Genomic DNA, 12,433 nt, shown 5'->3' on the forward strand with positions numbered 1-12,433 from the left:
TACCTACGTGTTCCAAATTATATTCTATATTCTATATTATATTCTATTCCTACCTACATATAATGATCCTATAATAATAGATTATTACATTCTGTTATATGCACTTAAGGGTCCTGTTTGAGCACTTTGCAAGAGAAAGGCACTAAAATGAAGGATGTTGAAAAATTCGCATTTCATCCCCTGTGTTCTTAAGGGTTTATATCTATTGTTATAATGTAATAATAAAGTACCATTACTTATGAAAAGGCCTAGGAAGAACACTAAACTCCGAGGGCATGCATTCACATCTTCTTTTGACCACTCAGTCTCTTCAAGCAAGGCACTCCATCCCACTGGGCCCCTATTTGACCATCTCTAAGATGGGCCTAGATCCCCACTACTTGAAAGATGGCCCAGGGACCAGCAGCACCAGCATCTCCTGGGAGCTTGGCAGAAATGCAGAGTCTTGGGCCCTGCCCAGATGTACTTAATCAGACTGTGTATTTTAACCTGATCTAGGAGATTCGTGTGCCCACAGCTTGAGAACACCTGCCCTCCTTTATTGGTCCGCACCTTGGCTGCCCATTAAAGTCCCCTGGTGAGCTTAGAAAGAAAAAGCCAATGCTTAGACCTAAACACAAGAGCCTGTATTAGTTACAGATCACATGAGGTACATGCCACCAACTGCTGCTAAGAAGCCCAAATCAAGAGAAGGATCCAAAAGGGGAAAAGAGTGCCAGTGGGAAGACCTAGCTCAGGGTGAGTCACCAAGGCAGAGTGCGGCCTCATTTGGAAGGGAGAGGAGGGCAGAGCATACAGATCTTTCCATAGGCAGGGAAGGGCTTGCAGAAAGACCTAGAATGAGGAAGGAAACAATGATGGCAGGAGGACAGAGAAGAGATAAATTCGAAAAGGAGAGCCGTCACATTTGAAGCAGGATTAGATGGACGGATACTGGTATTTCACTGAGATTTCCCAGGGCAGGCTAGCAGCAGTGGAACAAAGGCTAAGGGGACAAGGCAGACTGCATCTCAGAAGTAACCTCAGTAGCGCAGGGACACAGGGGGTCCCCACTGTGGGTGATCCTGGGGTCTTTATTTTCTTACCTTCCTTGATGGTGTCACCATAAGACCTTCCATAAGGTATACTCAATATTTCCAGCTTCTTGGATTTAAAGTACAGACATAAAGCCTCCCCATACCTTGATCCAAATCTCTGAGCCATTTGCCAACTACCTAGCATGGGAGCTGGCAGAAAGGCAGCAGCCTCAGGATGCTGCAGGTATGGAGCTGTCGTGGAGCCGTTTTACCTGCATCAGCCTGGGAAGCCCAGGCCCCTCCTCACACCCACCTCACCCCAGAGGTTCTGGACAAGAGCAAACCTGACCATGTCACTCTCAAGGGTCTTACTGGATCTTTTTCTGGTTTAAGTTTATAGTGCTAGCCTTATGTGGTATCGACCGAAGTTCGTTATTTGAACCAACTCGTGTAAGTCCCCCAGCGACCCTGTAGATGACACAGGTGGTATTATCGCTAACCTCCTCTTACAAATAAGGAACTAAAGAAAGGGAGAAACAAAAAATTTCACCTGTGCCAGGCCACAGGGCTGGCCTGGGGTGGAGCAGGACTGGGATGGCCGCAGTCCCATTCCCACATCCCCGCCCTTGACCAGTTGCCCAAATGCCAAATGCCCGGTGGCTGACGGAAGAAAGCTCTGAAGGTCCAAGATGAGAGATGACTCTGAGCATTGCATTGAAGCCACAAGGGTCCGTGAAAATTCACAAGGGTGGTCTGGATCCCTGATAAGCAAATAAATCACAACAAAGCTTTCTTTGCGTACTTGGTACTATGCACTTTGCTTTCTTTATACATAAGATCACATTCTGTCTTTCCGGAAGGTAGGTTAATATTCTCATTCTCTGTTTTCCATTGATTAAACTCACAGTTTTAAATTGCTCCCCGATAGCGAGGGCAGAGCTAGAAGATAAACCCAGGTTGGGTTGCCTTCAAAACAGCCGCTCCTAAATCATTAGATTTTCCTGTTTCCGGTGCCCTCATGATTGATTGTACTGGAGGAGGAGGGCGGATCAAACACACCCATTCTCCTGACACCTGTACGGGAACAGCCAGGTTTGAACGTCTCCCAAGCCCAGCTGAGGAGGGGGGTGAGGTCACCCATGGGTGTGGTAGCAGGAGGCAGTGACGGCACTCAGTGTTCCAGCGAGGAGGAATACGAGGAGGCCCTGAATGGACTCTGCCCCCAAGGAGGGTGCCCTGGGCCTCATGATCACCAGTACAGGGACTCACTCTGCTCCAGCAGGGATCTTGGTCTGAATCACCGTCCTGCTTTAGCAAAAGCCCCAAGTCAATACTGGAAGTGCAGGCTAAGGCCAAAAGCAGGACTGTGGACACACTACTCCTGCTCCCACCCCAAAATGCAATTTTTGTTTTTTGAGATAATACAGTTAAATTACATTTTAGAAACTGCAATCCACTCACACAAACCTGGAGAGGCCTGGCTGAGCCAAGGTCTGGGCTCGAAATCTGGGGAGACCTATATCCAATCCGGAATTCCCTCTTATTTGGAGACCTCCCCACGCACCAGGGCTGTCCCTGAAGCTCTCCACTCCTCTGCCCCTGCTAGTGCCAAGCCCACCCCAGGCAAGAGACATTTTGTTCGGTCATCACTGATTACCCTTATATCCAGGTTTATTAGCAGAGTTCACTCCATTAGAACATAAAGAAGATGTTGAGGGATGCTCGAAAGCCTAGGAATGTAGACCCCACCTAGAGATGGCACACATATCTTCAGGGTTTGCTTTCTTTTCCTGTCTTGGTGGAAATGTATGATTTCATGTATATTGTCACAGACCAAATAGGACATGATATCAGGGTTGTGAGATCCAGTCCTGCTGGGCGCGGAGCCTGCTTTAAGATTCTCTTTCTCCCTCTCTTTCTGTCCCTCCTCACCTCTCTTTAAACAAAAAAAGAAAGAAAGATGGAGTTAATTGTTAGTTATTAAGAGCAATGTCCAAGAGAAGGACAGGTATAATTTTCAATTTTTCAGGTAAAGAGGTGAAATTAACTTTAATAATATATTTTGTTTAACCCAATGTATTTAGAAAATCTTATTTTGACATAAAAATTATGAGTTATTTTACATTCTGGGTTTTTTTGGGGGGGGTTGTTTGTTTGTTTGTTTTTCTGAGTCTTTGGATCTGGTGTGAATTTTACACTCGAGCACACTTCACTTTAAGCTCCCCACATTACCTCTGGCCAATAGTCCCATGCAGCTGGTATTGTTTGGATAGGGCTGGCTTACCTCAGAGGATCGTTGGAGGAATTAGATTTCTTTTTTAAGATTTATTTATTTATTTGAGAGAGAGAGAGAACGTGAGTGAGTGGGCTGGGGAGCAGAGGAAGGAGGGAGAGAATCTCGAGCAGACTCTTCACATCCAACTGGGAGCCCAAGGTGGGGCTCAATCCCATCACCCTGAGATCATGACCTGAGCCGAAATCAAGTCGGACACTTAACTGGACTGAACCACCCAGGAGTCCCATGGGAATGAAACTTTTTAAATGTACATGTTTTTATTACTAGTTAGTCCTAGTAATGAAGTTATCTCTGATAATAGTAATACTACCGCTCCTACTAACAATGAGCATTTATTTCCTGGCGCCTGTTATAGGAGGGCATGGTGCTAAACATACTTACTTCTCCTAACAACTATATTGGGTGGGCACTGCTGTCATCTTTAGATGATACACAGGGAAACTGAGGCTCAGGGTAGGTAAGAGCACCTGGCCAGTAGTGGAGAGCCAGGGTTCAAACCCCAAGACAATTTCTATGATAACTGCCTTCCTCCTCTTAACGCATCATGACTCCTCTGAAGGTCCATCCCTCACTCAAGAAGAATATTATAATCTCCAAAGCTCCTTCCCAGGCTGGCTCCACTGGGCTGAACTCTTTAGGGACAGGGTAATGAGCCTATTCCTCTGTGCCCTCCATGCCAGAATTGGGTCTGAGCCAAATGAGGTGCTCAATCAACATCCATTTGTTTACTTGAAAAGTCTATGGCATCTCAGAATCTCTCTGGTACCTGGTATAGAGAATGTTCCGGTCCAACAGAGAAGAACTGTTTTTATGATTGTTATGGGATGGCCAGAAGCACAATGTGAGCCACAGAGCATGGCCAGTGCTTGGGTTCATGTCAAAGTCACCAATGGGGAAGACTTGAGAAGCTGTAGTGAACTTTTGTTATTCTTAGTCCCCTTTGAAGGAATTCTGGCAGAGAAATGCCTTAAAGGGCCTAAATGTGCCTTGACCTAACTCACTCTGACTTCCTTACACCATCCCATTATGTACATACTCTATTTCAGAAGACACCAATCCTTCTAAAGCAAGGCGTCAGGTGATCTTCAGCTCCCCTGGCATGAGGCGGGGGATAGACTCAGTGACCTGAGGTGACTGAAGACCACCAGGGAGACTTCCCTTTCAGAGTGCCATTCTCACCCACCCTAGAATTTCTTCAGAGAAACTTTGGGGTTAATACCTCTTGAAAATCAAATGCTAACAGAAAAAGCTATATCTGTTAGCTATCCCTACCTTACCTGGGGAGATCTTACTAGTTTTCTCTCCAGAGCCGATAAGTGATTGATAGATAGATAGATGGATGATATCAGTGGCAGGAGACTGATCTCCAGAGTCTAAAGTGCTTCCCTGGGTGTGGTGGGGAGGGATGGGAAAGTCAGTGAAGGGAAGGAAGGAGCAGCCCAGGGTGGGAGAAGATGTCGGATCAGATCTTCCTAATTTTTAACGATCCCACCACTTAATTTTACATGTGTATTTCCTGACCTTTTTTTCCCTGTAGCTAGATTTTAATCCATTCAGAGATAAAAGAAAGTCTTTGTCTTCCTATGCAAATGCCCAGAGTAAGGCAAACCCTTAAGAGATGCTCAGTGAAGTCTTACTGAAATACTAACCAACAGTGGTGGCCCAGTTCTCGCTAATTACTGAGATCAGGGAGGGAGAAAAGGTTGGAAAATCTGATTGAAGCAGTGAATTTTAGAAGTGGAATCATTTTGGGGCACCTGGATGACTCCGTTGGTTAAGCAACTGCCTTTGGCTCAGGTCAAAATCCCAGGGTGCTGGGATTGAACCCTATGTCAGGCTCCTTACTCAGGAGGGAGCCTGCTTCTTCCCTCTACCTCTGCCTGCTACTCCACCAGCTTGTGCACTCTCTCTCTCTCTCTCTCTCTCTCTCTGTCAAGTAACTAAATAAAACTTTTTAAAAAATGAGAAGTGGGATCATTTTGTTTGAGATCTGCAGAAGATCAGAATTTTCAGGAACGACTACAAAGTATTACAAAGTCTTTTCTAGTAATAAAAATTGTATTTTGTATAATTTTGTAATAAAGTCAATGTAAAAAATTGTAATCAGTTACAAAGATTATGAAGTCTTCGGTTCAGTTTAACTCAAGACACATAACAACTCAAAAACAGTGGTAGTTGTTCTTTAAATAAGTTTAAATGATACTTACATTGACTATGTCATATGCAAAGGAGAGTTTGAATATCCATTCCATATCATTATCTGAGTTTCTCAAAACATCCTCAAAAAACAGTTATTCAAATTATCACCAGCGGCTTCACTGGAAGCCCAGGGAGCTTCGTGTGTTGAATGGATTTGATTCTGATACGCTGGAACACTTTGACCAGAACTACTACCACCCAAGGCAGAGTACTCTACAGCCAGTACTGGAAATTTCCCAGGAGATATAAGTTGATTCAATGTTGAGAAAGTCACCCAGTCTGGAGTCTTTTAAATACTTCCTTGTTCCTAATGTATAGCCGATGGTCACATACCATGGGTAGGATAAGCCCAGAAACATAACTGGGAAGTGGCTCTAAGGTCTTGAGAGCTGATGACAGGCTCAGATAATTTCCACCCAGAGCAAAGGAAACCAGACTATTAGCAATTCCACTGCTAATCATTGCCACTGCAGGCGGCCCAACAAGGTAATTCATATCTTGGAATTAGACTGGAGAGGAACCGTTCTTGGATGAAGGGCAAAACATTGATAAGTTTCTTTATTATCTGCTGTTAATCAAAGCTGATATAAGCTGTACTAGTTTGCTTACCTTAAGACTCCCTTTCTTGCCATACTGGACGACAATGCAGATGTTGGGTGGTTCTGTGAAGATACCATAGAAGGGGACAATGCTTTCATGGCTTAATTCATATACCTGAAAATAACAGTAGTTCCTGATGATTACAGTATGTTTTCTGTTCTAGGAACTCATTCTGCACTTGGCATACTTGCAGCTAATTCTCACACAGAGAAAAGTGAGAAGAGAACTATGACTGCTCCCATTTTACAGATAAAGAAACTGAGGCTCAAACAGTAAAATATTGTGTTGAAGATCATAGAGCTTATTAGTGGCGGACCTGGGAGGTTTATCCAAGCAGTGTGCCTCTAACAAATAAACCAGAGGAATGATCAAAGTCTAACCTAAAACCACATCACAGTAAACGGAACTGGCCCTGCTTTCAAATGTTCTTGGATATAAATGCCAGTGTGTGGAGGCCATGCTGGCTCACAGATCTCGAGCAAAAAACCAGACCCCATGAATCTGACTCCATCCAAGGACTAGGTTCAAGGGAGGTGAATTAAGGAGATAGAATTAAGGAGAAAGAGCAAGGCTAGAAGGGGTCCCAGCTTTCAAGTGTCTGGGCCAGGCTAAAGGATCTGAAGCCTAAGGTCTGGGCTGTCAGGGGATAGGGATAGTGGGCCAAGGAAAGGGAAGCAGCTTCCCGTCATTGATCCTTTGGATGGCAGCATTCCCAGATGGGAACCAGGAGTGGGCAGCAGAGAGCCAGAGACCGACACTGCTTTCTCTCTTCCAAGGGGAGGGGCCTCACCAGCCGGATTTCCTGCAGCACAGATGGCTTCCTGACCTGGGCTTTTGCTTGGTCACCAACACAGCAGACAGCCACATGGTTTCCCTGGAACCAGAGACAAAGTGGGATGTTCTTAATCTAGGATGATCCAGAAAAAAAGCTCCACTCAGAAAAGACTAGGAAGGGAAGCAGGAAAACTGGCAAGAAACATCTACGAAAGGGAACACCACCAAGCTCCTCACTTTCCACATCAGCCCTAGGGCACTGCTGTGCTTCACGCGGGCTCTCAGCTAGTTGATCAACCCCTGAGATCTCATTTAACAGACAACACAGTCCTGCGGGGGCGGGGGGGGGGGGGTTGTGATTAGCCTGTTTCCAGATGAGATCACTGAGGTTAAGTGACTTGTCCAAGGTTACACATTTGTAGGTAGTACAGCCAGAAGTTGAACATCTGACTCGAAGAGGGGCTCTCAGCTAGTTGATCAACCCCTGAGATCTCATTTAACAGACAACACGTCCTGCCGGCAGGGGGAGGAGGGGGTTGTGATTAGCCTGTTTCCAGATGAGATCACTGAGGTTAAGTGACTTGTCCAAGGTCACACATTTGTAGGTAGTACAGCCAGAAGTTGAACATCTGACTTGAAGACTGCTCTCCTTCTGTTATACAGTAATGTCTCATTTTCTTTAAGAGGAATAGTGAGCTGAGGTCTTAAGTGTAAGTCTGGAATCCAAAACCTAGTTCAAGCCCATTTCTACTCTTTACTGCCTACATAAGCTTGGACAAGGGATTTTGCTTCTCCAAGCTTCCATTTCCTCATCTGTACCACGGAGACTAAAAATAAAACTTACTTATACTGTTCTTATGGGGGTTCAGTCAGTTAAAATATGTAACACTGCTAACTCGAAGCTGGGCACCTGTGAAGGTTTCAGTCACTTGCCTGTCCTTTTGTCTGTCATCATCTATCAAGTTTGCTTTTAGAGAGTCCATCACTCACCACAAATCATAGGCCCACCTGGAAAAATCGGTGTAGAAGAGGACAGAGCATCTGGATATGAGAGATGGGTAAGCCTTGGCATGATTTAAATGTCAGCCAAGACCTGCCACTTTTAGTATTGGGTTAATTGCAAAAGACTCAGGAATGTGATGGGGCTTGCATGGAGGCAGGGACCTCTGTGGGATGGAGGAGAGGATCCTTGGAAGAGGTAAAGCTTAAGCTGAACCCCGAAGGGCAAGAAGGTTCCAGATGGAGTGGTGTAGGGACACCAGGCATGGCATTGTCTGAGGGTAAAAGACACATGGCATAAGCACCAAGACCCATTGGATGAGCACAGGGTTTAAGCCAAGAAAAACAATTGTTCTGAAAGTAGCTTGGGACTAGGCAGTAGAGAGCCTTGAGCCTGTGTTGAAGAGTTTGGACACTACTGTACGGGCAACAGAGGTGGGGAGCCCAGTGACGGCACTGGAGGGGGACGAGGGCAAACATTTCAGGAGGCTTCACCAATACAGATATGCTATGCATTGTTGGTTGCCATCTCTAAATGGTTACTTGACCATAATATACAGTTTTGTGGGGCACCTGGGTGGCTCAGTTGGTTAAGCATCTGCCTTTGGCTCCAGTCATGATCCCAGGGTCCTGGGATTGAGCCCTTCATTGGGTTCCCTGTTCAGCAGGATGTCTGTTTCTCCCTCTCCTTCTGCTACTTCCCATTGTGCATGCATGCGCTTGCTCTCTTTCTCTCTCTCTCTCTGTCTCTATCAAGAAATAAAATCTTCCAAAAAATACAGATTTGTATGAATAAAGGTCCTTAGGGTTTGATGGGTGATGATAACCAAGATGGTTTCTTGTAGTTGGAAAACCCAAGTAAACATTTGGAAAGATAAGTGCAGTTGCATAAGGAAAGCTTTGGCTCCAATCTTTGCTAAATCCAGCTTAGGGCAAAGAACAAGTCTCCCCTTGCTTGGAGCTTTTGTTCCCTACTCTCCAGGACTTCCATTTTGGAGAATAAATACACGGGTTTTCTTTCCTATCATATTTTTCACCGAGGGGACTTGAACTTCTAAAGAAGTGAAGACTATGAAACATGAAGGTGCTGGGAAACTAACTTTAAATTTTATATCATTTTAGTTTATTTATATTTATTTAGCCTGGTGTGGCGAACGGCTACCTTATTGGACACTGATGTCCTAGAGCTTGGATTACTGCATCCTTGGTACTTCCAAGCTGAGGAATCGGATGGATAATGGTGTTGCTGTGGTATGTGGACTGGCAGTTGCTGAAGCCTGCAGCAGAACCCCTGCCTGTCTTTCTCAGCCTCTCCCCCACACCCTAGACCGTTATGGCTTTTTTAGAAGTTCAAGGTTGAGAAGCACTAGTCTAGAGCAACAGGACTACCCTGGCTTTTATCTGGAGTGTTCCCCTAGTCCCAATATCCTGCCTGACAGAAAGGACATGCGGAGAATGGGACAGAGACACATGCTCTGACCTACAGGCAGCCACTGTGCCCTCAGGAGTACCTGGCAAAGTCCTACTGGAGCATAAAAGAGCTCATCCCCCTGATGGCTCTTGACAAAAGAACTGGCATCCCCAGAAATCTGTTGTTGCATGACTGTTGTTGCATCTTGACACAGGTCTGCCTCTCTGGGATGGTTGTAAGACAGGAAGTAATTCCATTGTTCTCAGCACCATGACCAAGTCCTGAAGAGATGGTGCATTTTAGAGGTGAGGAAAATGAGTGCCAAGGTCACACCGTTAATAACTAGGAGAGTCAGGGCTTGGATCCTGATCCTCTGACCCAAAGTGTGAGTGCTTCTCTGTGACATGTCCCTCTTGTGTCCACACTACCTCCAGACAGTGCCGTGACTCAGGCACTGAGCTCAAGCCAGTGCTGCCCAAATACTGGCTCTGGCATTTATCAGGATGTGTCACTTGTGTCACCTGAGGCCAGAGTCCTCTTTCTATGAGCATCTAAGCACGTGACCCCTCTATTTCATACTCCCAGTGCCTCCCCAACACCTAGAGAATGTGTTTAACACAGAGGAACCCTGTTTTTCAGGGATACTCTTACCTGGAACCCTAATGCAGACACCAGGTGGGACAGAGCAGAGCTGTTTTGGTTGAAGAGGAAAGGAGGAGGCTCAGGACTCTTCTCCATCACACCTTCACCCTCCCTCTGTCGTTCACCCCCTGACCAGACCAGCGAGCCCCAGGATCCCCAGGGACATTTTGAAAATGACTTGCTAATGAATCCCGATCTGGTCTTCCCATGTTGGAGCCTCCTTGACTTTGGTTCCTCCACGTCAGCTTTTTTTGGAAAGTCCTAACTCACTTATTGAATGACTAGTGTATGTAAGGATACCAATAAGAAGAAATGACTACCACAAAGGACAGTTTTGAAAATAAAACCAATATAACAGGAATGACATATACATAACACAGCAAAGTCTGATTTTGACCCATAATGTACTCCTCATCTTTACAGCCAACCTAAATGTCTGTTAGAACAAACCTGTATACTTTGTCTACTTTCAGTGCCGTTTGTTTCTTAACAAGCAACAAGGTTCGAGAACCTTTTCTTTTGCTTTAACCATTTAAGAGTCATACATCTGTTCCAGTACATAGATTCTTGTATTCTCTTACTACCTTGAGTAGCATGTGCCCCTGGGCAAGTACTATCTGAAATTCTAAACTCACTGATCTTTTAAAATAAAATTCATTGCACTTGCAGGTTTTTAATAAATTGAGATGAAGGTAAAATTGACCCCCTTTCTACTCCCTCCTCCCAGGAACAAGGCGCTCTTCTTAAACTACAGAAACCCAAGTCTATCTTTCTACTCTAAAGATCATTTCTCACTAACATTTTCCACAGGGCAATACGTGCTCCAGAGTGATTAGTATACACTTGCAAAGATTGCACTGGTGACTATGAATAACAAAGAGAAAAAGAAAAAAGGAAAGAAAGAAAAGACACTTCAGAATTCCAAGAGAAAATATGCTAAGTCATAAGAGATGGTCATAGTGGTATTTTTGAAATTATGTAAATGTTATATACTTATCAAATAATGTTATGCTTATTAAATGTGTGCCAAACCTCTCAGCCTCGAGTACCCCACACCTGGGCAACCCTGTGTTACTTCTCTCCTGCTCACCACTAGTAAACCACTCTTCCCAAATATCACCTCCTTTCTGAAGCCTTCATGATGCTGAGAACTTTATTCCCATTTGTGGGGCTTTCATCTCTCCATGTAGACAAACGCCTCTTGGACCACTTGCCTCCCTCAGAAGACATCATTTGGGACATGTTGCTACACCCCCACTCTTTGGCCTTCAGTCCCTGTCTCATGTGTGTGTGTTGAGTAAATGAATCCTAACTGTCTTCATCATCAATAGATCAAAGGAGTTAATGTGGTTTTGAAAATATCTATATGCTGCCCAGGAGACAGCTTTAGTGTTTGAACAGGATGTATGGGTTCTTATGCCCACAGGGTAAGAGGACTGAAGGGAACCTTCAAGGCCAACTGATCATTCTTAAGTATTGAGAAACTGAAGCCCAGAAATGATATCCCCCCAAAGATATTCATCAAGGAAGAAGTCTGGGACCCAGAAGCAAAATGTGGGGCTCAAGACTCTGTTAAGCACCCACTTTATAAAAAAAAGTTGCCCTCAGCTTTCAGAAACTCCTAGATGAGGTCCCTTCCACAGATCACTAGCAGTGAGCAGGAAATAGATATCTGGGTCAGGTGTGGCCTCACCTTGTTCTGGGCCAGAATGGTGACGTCATTATAATTGATCTGCCACCAAATGCCTTTATTTTGCTTTTGCAATTTTCCACTCTGCATCCTTAAAATCAGACCTTTGATCACCATTCTCAAGACAGTAATCAGGAGGGTCACAGCAGTCCCACGTGGGGGACAGAGACCTATCATTACTACAGTCTGCTGGAGAACCACACTGAGCACATCCGGGGTCCGGGCTGGTCCTGCCAAGCAGATGCCTTAAAGGCAGGGGCCCCCACTAGGATAAACTGGGTCCACTGAGACTTGTCTCTTCCAAGGTTTCTTTTCTGACCTCCCCTCCGATTTCCGTGGCAACTACACTCCCCTCCCACCATTGTATAGAAACTTCCATTGTAGACAACGGTGATGACTACCACTTCTACTGAACCTTTACTGTGTGTTCTCCTTAGAGTCATTCTTAGCTACGATCTGTCTAACTTCAGGGCTGGTCTCTGAACCACAGGACCACACTCCCTTGTTCAGACTCTCTCTAACACCTTAGAAACAAAGTCCCTGAGACTCACATCCCTCTAGAGCCAGGTTTCTCTAGAGCCATGGTTCTCTACAGGGGAGGCAGGTGATGTTGGAGATGTAGGGGGTTTGCTGCAAATAGAGGGTGCTTCTGGCGTGTATGGGGTGGGGGGCCCCGGCCGCTGCTAAGCATTGTACAGTGCACAGGACGCGTCCCCACACAAAAAGCAGCCTGCCCAAAATGTCAATAATGCCACTGCCATTGAGACACCCTCCTATGGAGAGCCCCCTTCTCTGAGAACCTGCGC

At 45.3% G+C, this 12,433-nt stretch overlaps 1 pseudogene; it reads right to left on the reverse strand.

The window, feature by feature from the left end:
* LOC132016481 (guanylate cyclase 2G-like) overlaps nt 1-12,433 on the reverse strand; it is a 35,378-nt pseudogene that overhangs the window by 14,314 nt on the left and 8,631 nt on the right.

This window comes from Mustela nigripes, chromosome 4 (genome assembly GCF_022355385.1).
Source record: "Mustela nigripes isolate SB6536 chromosome 4, MUSNIG.SB6536, whole genome shotgun sequence".
NCBI lineage: Eukaryota > Metazoa > Chordata > Mammalia > Carnivora > Mustelidae > Mustela > Mustela nigripes.